The sequence below is a fragment of the Cyanistes caeruleus genome, chromosome 1 (genome assembly GCF_971803275.1).
Source record: "Cyanistes caeruleus chromosome 1, bCyaCae1.hap1.1, whole genome shotgun sequence".
NCBI classification, from domain to species: domain Eukaryota; kingdom Metazoa; phylum Chordata; class Aves; order Passeriformes; family Paridae; genus Cyanistes; species Cyanistes caeruleus.
In genome coordinates this window covers 146,223,519-146,238,832 of record NC_141701.1, presented here as the reverse complement: position 1 = coordinate 146,238,832, position 15,314 = coordinate 146,223,519, and the positions used below count along the sequence as shown (strand labels likewise).

At 42.7% G+C, this 15,314-nt stretch overlaps 2 long non-coding RNA genes across 3 annotated transcripts in view; one reads left to right on the top strand and one right to left on the bottom strand.

Annotated features, from left to right (window-relative positions):
* Window positions 1-202: 202 nt before the first annotated feature.
* Window positions 203-3,424, bottom strand: LOC147656008 (uncharacterized). Its single transcript, XR_015279792.1, has 2 exons — window positions 3,371-3,424; window positions 203-2,807 (listed from the first exon to the last, which is right to left on the bottom strand). It is a non-coding gene; the product is annotated as an uncharacterized LOC147656008 (long non-coding RNA).
* A 100-nt stretch (window positions 3,425-3,524) lies between these two features.
* Window positions 3,525-15,314, top strand: part of LOC111925496 (uncharacterized) — a 43,746-nt gene continuing 31,956 nt past the window's right edge. Inside the window, exons 1-2 of one of the 2 annotated variants that reach the window (XR_015279790.1) lie at window positions 3,525-3,677; window positions 4,421-4,605. This is a non-coding gene — a long non-coding RNA (uncharacterized LOC111925496). The remainder of the gene's footprint in view (window positions 3,678-4,420; window positions 4,606-15,314) is intronic. The other variant, XR_015279791.1, reaches the window with a different exon arrangement.

Genomic DNA, 15,314 nt, shown 5'->3' with positions numbered 1-15,314 from the left:
GAGTGGATTCTGGTGAGTGCTGCATCAAACTTCATCTGCTGATGGCAATATACCATGGTCCATCATGCCTCTGATATCTCCTAATTTCATTCACTCCACTCGTGCTTCTTTAAAAAAAGAAATTCTGTCAACTGCTGCCACACTGCCCATGTAAAGGGTGTCATGCAAGAAGGTTCTGGACATGAAGACTTGCTGCAGGAGCCCCAGCCTATTAAAAACAATGCCTGTGTGATTTCTTTCTGTTTTTTTAATCCATCTCACAGGTGAGGAGGATCTGGGCAATTGCCCTTTCTAGGCTTTCAAACTCATCAGTCAGGATTCTGATTCCTCCCAATGTTCTGATTCCCATTTCAGCTCTTTTCTCAGCTGGATGTTTGACCTCATTGTTGGTTTCTCATAGTGCTGGTGCTGAGATGTGGCCTTGAGGAAATTTGCAGATCATAGGCATCAAATTATATATAAAATCCACCTGCTCCAATCCTTTGCTGTTCACAGGGAGCCAGGGTCCCCTGTCCTGAAGCTGAGCCCCACTCAGGGAAGGTCTCCAAAAATAACCTTGATCTTTCCTCTCCCACAATGAGATCTATTGCTCTGGACTGGGAGGGTGGCTCCTGAAATGATATGCTAATTCCCCAGCCATTAGTGCAGCCTCAGATGAACATTTCCCTGTGAGGGAACAGGCTGTGAGACTTTCCCTGAGTTATTTTCTCACCTGGGGCTTGCTCCAGAGGCAATGAGCAGAGTTACTGCTCGATCTCTCACTCACAAAGGAGTGAAGCATGGTCAGGTTCCTCCTCTGACCTTATGTTAGAAGAGAAAGTGCTTTTTAGTACTTTTTCTTTTTGACATGACTGTACTCCTTTATCTTCTTCCTATTCTTCCTGAACACTAAACTCCCTTCACAATCCCCTTGCTAATCACAAAATTCCTTTTTTCCTTCCTCCCTGTTTTACTCTGATGTGTTACTAGAGAGATACATGAGAATAAAACAAAATAAAGTGTAAATTTGGAAAACACAGAGCTGTTTTGATTATCTGGTTGCTTTTGTGCCATCCTTGAAAATTCTGTTTCTGTGTAAGAAATTCTTTTAAATCAGAGGAGATCTTTGTGCCTTCCCTGCTCATTGAGATGTTTTGTGGTACACACAGGTACAGTAATATGACAGCTGAGCTTCAGGTATGCTGAATGATTCCCATTTATCCCAAAGCTTTGCATGAAAGCAAGTTATTATTAAATCATTGAACAAGTCTCTTTCTAAGCCTCCCAGAGCAGGCAGTCTGAATCCAATCCCTTCCCAGGGTGCAATTAAATGAAATCTTCAGCCCTGTTGCAATATTTATCCCAGGGCATCAGATGGAATGACAGAGTTTAATACTGCAAAGAATTACAGTGGCATTTTTTATCATGTCCAGCTTACATCTCAGCCTTGCTTTCATTTACTTACCTCTAAATTCAGTGTATTTACTCTTCAAAGGTGTACTGTGGCTATTTCTGCCTAGTAAAAAATAGATAATGTGTGTGCCTACAGCTTGTTGTAAATGTGTACAGAAGCACATTATGGGGGTCAGATTTCCAGGAGACACAAACCAACACTATTTCTTTAATGTGCTTGTAATATCAGCCAACTTTCACTGCTTAGAACTATTTACAGCTATTTTCCCCTTTACACAATGGATTTCAAGGTCACAGTCACCAATAAAACAGAGGAATTGGGTCAGACTGGAGTGTCTGCACCTACTGTAAGATGAATGAACTACTTAAAATCGGTGGTGGTGCTACAGGCCCCTGTTGACACATAAATTGGTGAGTGTTAAGTTAGTGAGCTTGGGAACTTAGTGTCTGGAAGGAGGAACTCAGAGTTTTACTGCTTTATGGATGTGCTGTAAGTGAAGCAGAACGATGTGATGACAACGGCACTGGGTGGGTTACCCAAAGTGTTGTGTGATTTGGGGCACATCCTTCACCTGGACACACTCTCTCTGCTCACTGGGGTGAAATAAAGGTGTTGCTCCTTTCCTCTGCACTGAGAACCTTAGAGCAGAGCAGCTTTTATTCTCTAACATAAAGCCCTCGTTGAGAAAGACAGGTTGTATCTGTAGGGATGCATAGCCTGTGGAGCTGAGCACTAGAGCTCCTCTGATTTGATAAGGTTCATAAACATTCCCATCATTTTTTGGGTTCCCAGGGCAAGCAGGTGGAGGCAAATCTCTATGACTTCCAGGAATACTAAGGTTTTTGTGAGTCTGCTTCTTCCCTAACCTGGCTAAGGGAGGCTCTGCCTTGCTGTCATGAGAGATACTTTTATTTAAAAGTGCCTTTTCCTTCTACACTCCTGTCAGTTTTCTTTCAAAGCTATCTCAGAGTGGTAATTTGGGAAATCAAGCTTAAAGCTTCCAATTACTCTGTTGACAGACCTCTTTCAGAGTCCAGGCCGCTTCTTTATTGGTGATTCACATTTTGCACCCTGAACAGTAGGTTTCCTATTTCAGAAGTTTGAAGTTGTCTCAGAAGGAGACCTTCTCTCCTGACATGGTGGTGGTGGAGCTACAGCAGCAAACCCCAGTCTATCTCCTCTTATTTAGGGTCCTTGCCATCCTTTGGAGCAGGTGGAGGGGTGCTCCTTACTTTTTTTGGACACATCTTCTGCATTTTAGGCATCTGTCATGCCTTTGGACAGTTGCTGCATTTTCTGTCCTGTTTCCTTTTAGCATGGATGCATGGAAGGGGAGTGCAGGTGTGCTGAGCATAGGGTTTTACTGCTAGGATTGAGCTGGGAGCAGTAGCTGCTTATTTCTCTGGAGTTCAGGCTGGAGTGGAGACAAGATGGGGAAAGTGAGTGTTCAGAGATGCTAAGGATAAAATGGTAAGGAAAGGAAGTGGTTGTTAATCAAGGAATGTGGTCCTCCTGAGTTAAAAAAATTAAGAAACTAAAATTTTAACGAGAATAAGATCAGCTTAAGGTAAGAGAAATATAAAGAATTTAAAAAGCAACATAGGTGATCAATGATTGCTAGGTGTGGTTAAAAGCAAGTCCATACAGCTCCTGCTTGTAGTCAACAATTGCCAAGATGAAATGAATAGCCTAAGGATATATGCATCATTCCACTTATCTTAATACTCTGTTAAGAATATGACTATGTATCATTTACTCGTCTTGTGTTTACAGAAGGATGTGGAGGCTCCGGATCCAAGGGCAGTGATGGTGTGGAAGGAGGCCTCTAATGTATGAAGTTAAAGCATAAAAAGAAGTTTTTCCCCATGTAAGAGTAGATGGAAAAAAATATATTCCCATAGTTCTTTGTACCACCACGTCCCTGTACCCCAGTTAGATGTACCCAGGGGGCCTGTGGGCCGTCCCTCCCCTTTTTACCTTCTCTGTCCTTTCTCTAGAAAGTTCTCCCTTCCCAGTTTCCCCATTGGCCCCAATTTGCTGCAATCTCCACCCCTCTTATCCCACTGGTTCTCCCTCCCCCTGACCCCGCTCACATACCACTTTACCCTGTTCCTATTGGACCCTGACCCTTGGATCCACCCCCTCAAACCCATATAAATCCCTTTACCCAGCAGTATTCTCTTTCTTTTTTCCTGGACCCCTTCAGTGTGTGACTACAGGAAACCCCACAGGAACTCCATACAAGGACCCTTCCTGGCTCTCTGTTGTAGCTCTGCTATCTGTGGTGAGTGTGAGTGTGATTGCAGCCTGCTCAGACACGTTCTTCCCTGGAGGCACTTTTGGGAAGGCAGTGTCACCTCACCATCACCATCTGATGCTGCAGAAGGAGACATGAATGATGAAGTGTTGTGGAAAGAAAGGGACCGTGTCTGCACCCCCAGGCAAGGAATCTGAGCCAAGTCCAAGAGAACCAGGAGAGCTGCCAATGAGGCACAGTTAAAAAGTTAAAGCCTGAGGAAGAGGGAGATTTCCTTGAAAGGACCCCAGACCCATTTTAAAAGAGGAACTGAGCACACACAGAGGGGTGTGGAGCTCATTGCCAGATGAGGCGAGAGTGGGCAGAGTCAGGCAGTGAATATTAGGCACATTGTGTAATCCTGTGCATCTGTAACACTTTGGGGAATAAGCAGGGAATGAGGGGCAGTGGTGGGGTGCACATGTTTTTGAGAGGTGACTCCATGGGCCTCCTGGCCATAATAAACATACCCTCCCTAACTTTAAATAGTTGAAGAGTCCTTTGTGATTTTACTGCTTCACTCCATGTAGAGCTTCTCATGAAGAGCATTGCATGGGGAAACGGACTGTAGGAAACATGAGAGAAATAGCTTTATTTTTGAAAATGGTTTTATTTTTGAATAGAAGACTTAAGGAGGATATGAAAGTTACTGATAAGTGAGAAGAAAACACTTAAGTTCATTTTTTGTAATTTGTATTAATTACCTGTGCCTGACTATGTCATGGGACCAGGCAGGGATTCTGCCTTGCTTTTGTGCTTGGAGAGCTGCAAGGACCTGAGAGCCAAGACCTCATTACTCAAGATTCCCTGTGGCTGAAGGACAACTTCATCCAAGCAGGCAAGACCTGGGCCATTTCTGAGTATCTCATGGTCTGTGTCTAGCTGAGAGGAGTCTGGATGGCATCACCATGTACAGGTGAGTTCCAGGTGCCTGCTCTGGTCTCCCTCCCTGGTTTCTCTTTACAGGTGGATGAGAAAAAGGGGTTACTGAGTCAGTGTAGAGCTTGTTCATGCTTTTTCAGTGCTGTTACCAGCAGTGATTGTACAATTTAAAGGCTAACATGCAATGGAAGAAGCTCTTCCTGGGAGCTTTGTTTCAGGACCAGAGGTAATTTTTCTGAGGCTGATAATGTTGAAAATTAATAATTCCCCATTTGAATTAATTAATGTATTTTGATTGTCTTAGTATTAGGAATGTAATGAAGAAAAAGTGCATGTGGGGGAGGTGAACCCAATTAAAATGTAATTGTTTCATTCAATTCGCAATCTTGCATTAGTGAATCTGTGAAAAGGAGTTTTTATAATTAATGAGAAAAATAGGTTTGATGATGTCTGCCACCACATTTGGAGTCCGTCTATACTACAACAAAAAGAAATTCAAGATGTTTGTGTCTGGAAACAGCATCTGGTATGTATCCCTCCTTTCTGACTTGCTAAGAGTTTATTAATCATTTACATGAGAATAGAAAAAGCCATTCAAAAGAAGAAAATATATAATGATCCTTTACTGCCACTTCTAATACTGGAAATATCTAATGTATCATAGTGGGGACCCTCCTCCAGAATGGTAAGGCTTATAAACTTGATGAAATGACTACCTTCTAACTAAATTCCATCTGTTCCAAATATTCCGGGAAGCACTGTGTTGCACTAGATTTTGGCAAACTGTTATATGAGGTTCAGCCCCATATTAGCATTTTAATTGCTGCCTGATTGCTTTTATGTTGCAAAACTCAGTTCGCAACAGTGTGTAGGTTGCAATTAGTTTTTACTGTGTGATTCATTAGTTCCTATAAAGCATGTCGTGCTGCAACATTTGGAAGGTAATTTGCTAGAAACATTAGTGCTGGCATTCAAGGGTGGGGAGTGGCACTGGAAATGCAGCAGTCCTGCCTTCTACAGGCTGAGCCCACGTTTGCTGGCAGGACCTCTTCTCTCTAGTGAGATTGAGCTAACAGCTGCAGATGAAATTGTCTCACGGTGACAGGTTTTCCATGTAAACAGCATCTTGTTCCTGCAGCCTGCTCCGGATGGGTTTACATCTGCCTGGGATCTGAGCGCGGCTGGTAGAATGGACACGGGTGTGGGAGTTCCTTTCCTGGGAGTTTGGCTGCAGAGCTCAGCCTGGTTTGTGGTATTCCTCTGGGGGATGTCTTCTTCATGCCTCAAGAATCTCACACTTCCTTTGGAGATGCTGTCATGTTCACATTGCTCGTCATGGGGAGGATGTGTTTGTTCAAGTTACATGAATCAGTTGTGCCTTGGGAAAAGGGAAGAAATTAAGTACCATCTTTAAAACTCTGCTACCTCCATCATCCTATAGTCCCTAGACAAAAAACAGGTATTTCAACTGGGTTTAAAACCAGCCAAGACTTCTTAGCCCCATTCTGTTAAGAACAGTGGTTCATTTTGCCTTTTTCTATGTCTTTCAGAAACTGTTGTCTCTAGCAGAAAAATTAAAAAAATAGTGCATGAGGAGGCAATCAGTGAATTTTCTACTGGTACACGCATGGTGTGACAGTTTTTTTGAGTATCCATGTCAGTCATGTTATTTTGTCTTCCCTGACTGGATGAAACTGGATAACTGAAATAACCTGTAAAGGTTATTCTGCATGTGGCTGCTGGCAGTCTAAATTCTAAATCCTGGCTGTGAATGGCCTGTCTGGGGTGCATCACACCACACATGACACTTCAGTACTCACTGCTAGCACCTCTCTGAAGGTGTAAATCTCAAAATGTAGCCTATGGTTTTAAGGAGGAATTTGAATTTTTCCTGGCTGATTGATAAAAAAGGATGCAGAAAACAATAGCTAAGACATCTCCCTTCTGAGAAATTACCCATAGGATGTTCTGGGTTTCCTTTCATCTCTTTTCACAAACTCTGAAGATTTGAAGTCAAACTTTTGGGCATCTTGACTGTCAGAAGTTCTGCCTTGGGAGCACTTGCCAAGTGAAGAAAAACTAATTCCTGCAGAAATCCATTTAAATAAAGCTAAACTGGCATATTTTTAATTATATAACAAATAAGGTAAAATATAAACTTTCAATACTTCAGCTCAGACTGTAAAAGCTCACTCAATTTTCTAGCATACACTTTACACCTGTAGGAGTCAAAACCACCTGCAGCAGTTTAGTCTTCCCTGTTGGTTTGGTCTAAGTGGCAGCTGCCTCCCAGCCTTGATTTTTCATCTCTCAGATTCAGCATCTTGTTGCTCACACCAAATTGTAGTGCAAAGTGGGGTCTGTGCTGGGAGATTTGAGATGCATGCTCTAGTTGTCTGTTGATAACTCTGATTATGGAAAAAGAGTTTATTTGTTCCTTTCAGCTCAAGCTGTCCAGTGTGTTCTCTGTTGTGCTAGGACAGTCTGACTGCTGAGAGGATGAGTGCAGAGGTCAGCTGCCAGGAAAAGGTGAGTGGCTCCTAAGATTTTATGTTAGGTGTGAGTCAAAAGTGCAGGATTTGTGCCTCTTTTTGTGTTTCTGCTGCCTGGACAGTGAAAGCCATGGGAGGTGTACTGACAGCAACAGAGGTAACGTCAAAGTGGGGTAGATGGAAATCTTTATCCTGCTGCCTTTTGCTATTTATGTAGCTTGTAGTGTGTGGAGCCTAACCAGCCAAAAATCTTCCCTGAAGGCTTAGCTGGTAGTCAATGTTGGCTGCTGTGCCAGCACTGCCTGTGAATAATTTGTTTGGATCTCTGTAGGGTGGGAGTAGGCAGGATTTCCCAAGTAGGAGTTTGCCTTGCTCAGGTTTGAGGACTAAGTCCCACCAGAGCAGCTGCTGTGACTGCAGTGAAATACAAGTGAGTTTCCTGTGTGTATTTGAATCCTTGCTCCAAATATAACAGTTCATAAAGAAATAGCCAGGGAAATCAGGAGCACCATTTGCTCTGCTCATCCTCTGCTGGCCCACAGAGGTGGGCAGGGCAGGGCAGGCAGTGGATGTGGGGAAGGGAAAGTGATGGGCTGAGATTTGAATGGTGCAAATGCATATTTGGTGTCTGACATGCAGGAAGGTGGGCACTGACTCTGGTGAACTCTACTGAGCCTGTCTAGTTGCCTTGGATTTAGTCCTGTAGTGTTACCCAGACTCTCTTGGGAATGGTGATTATTCAGTACCCAGCAGAGCTGATCTCCAGGAGTGTGGCTAAGACTTAGGAATCATGAAAACGTAACCATGAAAATATAAATCCTTTGTTGCAGTGGAAATATTTTTCTTCAGCCCAACTTATACTGGTTAAAATGATAAGCTGAGCTGGAAAAAAAAAAAGCCCAAAAGTCTGTGTTACACTTGAGTAGAACTGTCTGTGTGCTCTATAACTGTAAGTAACTGAGAATTACGTGGGGCATTGTAGTGATCAAAATTTACTGCAGAGGCAAATCCTTACACCAGAGACAGTAACATATCTGTGCAACAGCATGGTTGGAAGGAGTTTTTTTCCATGGTATTTTTTTTTCTGTATAAGCTTTAAAGGAAAATTGAGACTTTTATAAATTTATATTTAAGAAATGAGCAAGTAAATTAAGACTTTTTTCTAAATGTAAAGTTGATTTCTTTTTTTTTTCTTTCCACCTTCCCCAAACATTCCTTTGGTGAGGAAGCGCAGGTGGGGATGGTTGTCAATATTTTTTTCATCCCAGCACTTTCAGTGTGTAGAGCTGCCCTCAGAGACTCCCTTTGCCCCTGCAAAAAAAATGAGGGACACTTTTGGAGATAAGGCATTTGCTTTTTACCCACCAATGGGTAAAAAGGGGAATAAAAGCTGATGACATTATAGGACTTGGTACATACTTAAAAAAATAAACGCAGCCTAGTGCTGCTCATATTTCCAGCTTTCTTCTCTTATTCATTTTTCTTTCACAAGCACAAGCTGTAGGTGGGGGAAGTTTGAATGAAGTTGGCAGAGGCATTTTGTGTGAGACTGTGCTGCTTTTAATGTACCCCACGTACCACTTTAGCCATCACTGCTGCTTCTGTGAGACTTTTGATGGTGACATTGTGGTTTGCTGAAAAGGCTCTGAAATCCTGTGGAGAGGCTGATTTTCTATTTCACTGTGTTTTATAGATTGTCTTTTGCAAATGTGTTTTACTCTAGTGGACAGATGAAAAACTTGACATCTTTGTGACTCAATATTTAAATCACATGGAATAGTGAGGGGTGAGGGCAAGTGTTCCTAGCCCAGCTTTTCAAAAGGAAAATAGGTGCAGAATGTGCATGGAAGAAGATCTGATCCTTGTTTGGATGGCTGTGGGCTGGAGGAGAGGAGATTAAGGCAAGCCTGGAGTCAGGCTGGCATGGGTGTGAGAGAATGCTCAATGTCTGCTTTCCTCTGCAAGGCCATGCCAGTGCAAGGAGATTGCACTATTTCACTTTGCAGCATAATGGAAAAATTCAGTGTAACATCAGCCTAATGTTCACAGGGGCCAGCAGGAATCTCTGCTCTCCCAGAGGAAATGGGAGTGAAGGAATTCATACCTATAAGGAGAATTTCTTTGCAGAATTGACTGATGAGAGATGGCATGAAGCAAACGTGAAAGAAATCCCCCACATGCATCTGGCTTTGGAGTGAGACCAGCCCTTTTCTTTGAGATGCCACACAAGTGGCTAGTGATGGAAAAAGCTGATTGTAAGACAAAAATAAAAATATGGCAGTCACTTTCAACCCATCAAACTAGCTGACATCAATGCTTCAGCAGATCAGTCAGTGGTTGATTTATTTCTCCATGTATTTCTCTGGCACACCCAGCCCCTCTTTCTGAGAAAAGGAAAACATTTGTGTGTTTGTATGTTTTAAGAGTTGATTTTTCAGTGGAGCTGCTCAGGATGTTGGTTAAGTGAAAAATAATTCTGTGTGTTTTAGTAAATGCAATTCATCAGAAGCTGTGCAGATTTACTGGGTAGAGCTACACTGAACACAATGGCATCTGCAGATAAAAAAAAGATAAATTATGATATTACTCTTGCTCTATGATTCATTGGGAAGAATGCAGAAGGCAAGCATTTTCTTCAAAGAAATTATTCTTTGAAGACTGAACAGTGACTATAAAACAACAAAACACCTCCTTTGCAATGGTTTTAAATATTGTTGTACATAAAATCTAATTTATATGGTATTAAAGGCTTTTCTTTGGCCTACAAATCATCTTTGAAAAATGCATCTTGTAAATGGTTCATCAGACGCATCTCAAATACTTTTATGATTATTAGTAAATGGAATTAGAGCACCTTGTAGTAGTTTTATTACATTTTGCACTCTGTAATGGATTACAGAGAGGCTCTCACCGCTGTAGCTCAGGCTGCATAGCGACTTCTAAGTCAATGTGCATTTTTCATAGGTTCTTTGTTTTTTGGGTAGATACACCACTTAGCTCTGAAATGATCCATGCCTGATGCCAGCTGAAAGTGGGAGCAATCAAATGGAGCTGCCTCTGTTTGTTAAGAAAGCCCATGATGTGTGTAAATGACTGGCCTTTACCACCTGTTTTTGTTTATTGCTTTGTCTGGCAGGTGGAAGGAGATCTCCTGCACCCAAAGGAGGTGTGAGAGAGGGAGGGGCTCACCACAGGTCATGTTGGTGTTAATTGTGGGGTGTTCAGGGTGTCACCAAGCTCCCATGACACACACTGGTGTAGAGGGTCAGTGATAACACTGTGATAACACACGCTGCCCCAAGCAGTGCTGGCCCTCACATTTGTGGGGCTGGATGTAGTCCCCTGTCTGCAGCTGAGCTGGTCAGTGTGGGCTGGGCTGGAGAGAAATGAGTGTGTTTAGGGCATGAGTTATTTCAGGTTAGGTGTCCAACTTGTGTCTAGTTAGTGTGCAACATCGATATCCTCACTAGTACAGAGAGGTAGCTTGTGTGGACACTTGAATTTGGCCAGATGAAAGTAGTTTAAACTACTTGTGTGGGTTTTTCTGACAAAAACAACAGATAACAGAGCATGATTCATCCTGCCCTTATTGGAAATCTCCACATGAATCAGTAAGGCTGGAAAAGACTCCTGCTAACCCAGCACCACCATATTCACCACAAAACCATCTCCAGGTGTCACATTCATGTGTTTTATGAACACTTCCAATCATCATGATTCCAGCACATCCCTGGGAAGCCTGGTCTAATGCTTGGCAACCCTTACAGTGGAGACGTTTTTTCCTAATATCCAATCCAAATCTCCTCTGGTGCAACCTGAGGCCATTTCCTCTCATCCTTGGCATCTACATGTGCTTTCCACTCACTGCAGGCAAGTCCTGGGTGAGTTGTTCAGGCAGCACAGCTTATCTGGAGCCAGCTCAGGTAAACAGGATAAATCTGAGCTCTACAGGCCTGTAAGAAGATTTCTGCTGCCTCAAATCTGCAAGTTTTGTCCAACTGCATAACATGTAGTAAAGAATTCTAATTCCTCCAGAACTCGGGCATTTTTGTCCTTAACTTGCCCCAGTTAGAGCTCCATGCTGAGGTCCATCTAGAAACTGGTCTTGGGTTCTAATTTATAGACATGCTTTGAAAACATAAACCATTATCCAAATAATACAGTGCCTTATCCCAGCAGGGCCTGGCCCAGTAGCACTGGTGAAGTTCTTACTGCTCCCATGTTTTTCCTTGTTCACAAAAGGACCCACGTGCTTGCTAGATGAGTGTTGAAGTAAAGCACCAGCACATAAGTGCTTTGCTGAGCAGGGATTGATTAAAATACATACTTCGGGGCCTTACTTAATTATGTGTTGGGGACTGCATAATTGGCACCGTAGTGAAGCCATTTAATAGCTTTCTTCTGATAAATCTGTACATGCACAGCAGTCCTGAACTGTAATTTAGCATGATAATGCCAGCTTCATCAAGGCCTGTGGAAAAAAGCAGAAAGACGTCTGGCGCTCTGCGTCCTTGTGAGAAGACTGAATTGGTGATTGCAGTCTCTGATCTGATAAAAAGCACCTTCAGTGTATTTTTCCACTGAAATAGCTTCTTGAGCAGAATGAATGAGGCCCTGCACAGCTGGCAGAGACTGAGCTTCCTAAGGTAGTAAGGTAGATTTTCAGTGACTAGTCAGAGTCAAGCTGACAAACAGTGGCACAAGATAAATTCATTACAGGACTTGTAGAGATTATAATGCCCTCAGAAAATTTTAAATAGCCCTCTGCCCTGTGTTTTCAGGGTTAATACAAAGCTACAACACTACCAGAAGCTTCACAAAATGTGCATATTTAATAAGTATCTTTGAGAACAAGTGGTGACTCTTTGCTTCTTCTCTTTGTTGCAATACAGAGAGAGACAAACTCTTGTGCTATCAGAGTTCACACTGCACACAAGCAGAAAGAGACCCTCGAGGAAGGTGCAAGCTGGGATCTAAAGGCTGCACAGGTCACTCTCCAAATTGAGTCCTGGCTGTGGCTGCTGGCTTGTCACTCCCAGCCATGGACAGGGATTACAGATTCTCTTCCCTGCTGCTGCCTTTCTTCTCTGGCATCCTGCAGGGCAGCTCCCCTCTGGCTGTGCTGGTGTGACTGTTGCTGAAAAAAGCTTGTCAAATGTATTGTGTTGGGAAGAAATGGGTTTTTCTTCGCAACTGAGAAGGCATTGAAATTTATGTTTCAGTTTTCTCAAAAAAAAATCAAGTTTTCCAGTGTGTTTCTGGAGTTCAGCCTGTGCAGTGCAGGGAAATTAGCCTGTGCAATATTGATATCCCTTTTAGATGGGATACGTGCAGATATACATGTACCTCAAAGAGTCTCCCAAGAAGGAGACAAAGCAAAGGAGACAAAGAAGGTGAAGCAAAAAGTCATGAGATGTTTAAATCTGTTAAGAAAATTGGCAGTTTGACAAGCAAAGCTTTTGAGCATGCATCATAAAAGCATGAAACACTTGCTCTGAAGGATAAGTTTCTACCAGCCAGTGCTTCACAGCTCATGGGAAGGAGGGGACCTGCTTGTCCTGAGGCCCAGCTGTGGATATTTGTCATGGGGTTCATCCCACCAGCCCACATCCAAGGCCTTGTTAAGAATGTTTTGGCCACTGGGGAGAGCTGATAACTTCAGCAGATATTTCTTTACTGTTCATTTATCTGAAATGTTAAAAATAGGCAAGTTCTGCCCCCTGAAGATTATGCAGTGGAGGGTTTTACTTCAGGTATTTTATTATTCTGCAGCAGTCTTCCCAAAAAATGGCCTATTTCCTCACTCAGCTTGTAGTGAAAATATTTGACTTGTTTTCAATAAATCTGAAGGCCATCAAGTAGTGAGGTATTTGGTTTATTTTTATGGTGTCTTCTCCAGTGCTGTTCTTGTATTGTGTTTGTACATTGGAAGGACCAATGCATTAGAAGAGGTTAAATAGCTTTTGTTTATGAAGATGTTGCTGACATAAATATTTTGATATCATTAAGTGGCTGCTCCTCTTCATGAGAGTGCTAAATATCATGCAAAACTGAAATAAATGTTACATTGGGGAACTCTAGAGAGCAGTAAGAAAAATAGTCTTTAAAACAGGAGAACTGTAATTTATGTTTCACCTGATTCTGTTTCCTATGAAATTATCTGGATTTATAGTCTAAAAAGAATGATCTTGTCCAAAGGGGAGGCATATTTTACTAAATTTTGTCTTACCTTAAATCAAGCTTTACTGTTCCTTGAGCAAGGTGGAACAGATGTTAGAACAGCCTAAAATAAAAAAAATCTCTGCCAGTCTCCTGAAGTGAAGCAAATGGCAAACAATTGTTTAATGGAATGTAAAAAATGGGAAATAATTGTCAAAAGTGGCTTCTTTAGGGGTAAATCCCTCTAACAACAAACAAGAAAACCTCAAGAAGAATTTCAGGAGGTTTGGGAAGGGTGAAAGCTACCATCCAAAGAGATGTAGGTGTTTTAAGAGTCCTTCTGTGGCTCCTTCATAGCCGAGGGAAGTTCAGCAGTACAGACTCAATCACCATCACAGAGTAGCTACAACAAGAAAGACAGATTGTGTTTGTAAGGTCCTTCCATGGGGAGGAAAGGGATTTTGGGCTAATGGCTCAGCTCCAGAAAGTTCCATCTGTGGACAGATGGAAAGTTTCTGGGCTCTTGAGATAGCTCTTGGGTTCTTGAGACAACAGGAGTTCCATGAAGGTGTGTAGGCAGGGCACAGAGATGTCTTCATCATCTCCTCATCCAACAAAATTTCCTGGGCCCCAGCATTCTCCATTATTCCATCTCATCAAGAGCACACAAGATGAATGGAAAGCATCTAAATTTAATGAAGAGTGTACTGCAAACAAAGTAGGAGGCATATTAATTTGTTGTGAGCTAAGGAGCTAATAGAAAACACAAAACTTCTGGGAATAAGCAGAGATGAAGATTAAAGAGTTGTGAATTATTCACTTACTGCCATGAGATGAGAGAGGCATGGTGCAATTGATCCTCTCCACTGCTCCTTCCCTGCTATGTGTGACTTACACCTACCTCAGATTATGGAATCTGCCATAAAAATTAAATTGCACTGCTAAGACCATTCCAAGGACAAAGAAAAAAACATTAAAGGATGCTCCTACCTCTGCAGATGCTGCTGCTGCACATACTGACTCAGCAGTTCAGATTTTCACCTGCTGCAGGTGGTGACAATCCCATTGTTCCTTTGGTCCCTGCATCTCCCCTGCAGAGTGTCCCTTCTGACACATTCCTGCGAGGACAAGAAGTCTGTGTAAATGAGCACAGCTCCATCAGTCTGATGCATTCAGCTGTGACCAGCCCATGTGAGATATTCACAGCTCTCACACAACCCTCTGGCTGTGTGTCCCCAGTTGTCCCCCATTGAAATTATCCCCCTTCAAGTACCTGAATGATGCTTCCCTCTTGCCAGCCAGCTGGGATGTTTTTGCCCAGCTTGGCCATCAGAAGGGATCAGGTGCTGTTGAACAGATTCCATCCCCTGCCTTAGCTGCAAGCATTTAGGGTACAAGAGAGAACCACCCAGACCTGTCTCTGTCCTGCATCCCAGCTACCTGCTGTGTGTGTGTCAGAAGGTGAGTTGAATCCATCAATGACATATGACCCTCCTTTTGTTGCCAGCTGAATTTTCTGCTGTCAGTACATCCTGCTGTAGCCTGAACTGCTGCTCCCAGACTGGCACTGAAATGCCCAGACAGGTGGTGCAATTCAGTGCTCACTTACAGAACATGAGTTTGAGCTTGCATGACTTTGATTTTGCCTCCTGTGCAACACCTTCTCCTTCATGCTGCTCTTACCAAAAAAGCAGAGTCAGGGATTGCTCTTGCAGCAGGTTTCAGGCTGAAAACAGCCCATTGACAAATGGTGCTAAGTCTCACAGAGTTCCTCTGTGCTCTGCTTTGCTCAGCTGTGCTATCAGCTGTTTCTGGTTTAGTTATTATCAGGCTGCTACAGAGACCTTAGCATAAGGGACAATGTAAATTAAAGACAAAGAGGTGTACCCAATAATTCATTGCCTTTCTCACTTCTCATTTGGCATTGAGAGAATATCACTTCCTGATTCAACATTTGGTGCCTGGCCAAACACTAAATTTAGGTATTTGTTGTCCCCTGTTTACCATTTGCATGAGGAGAGAAATATTGCTCATTGAGTCACTGCTGCTACCTTAGAAATAGCTCTGCTGCCCTAAAAGCTTACCCCTTAAT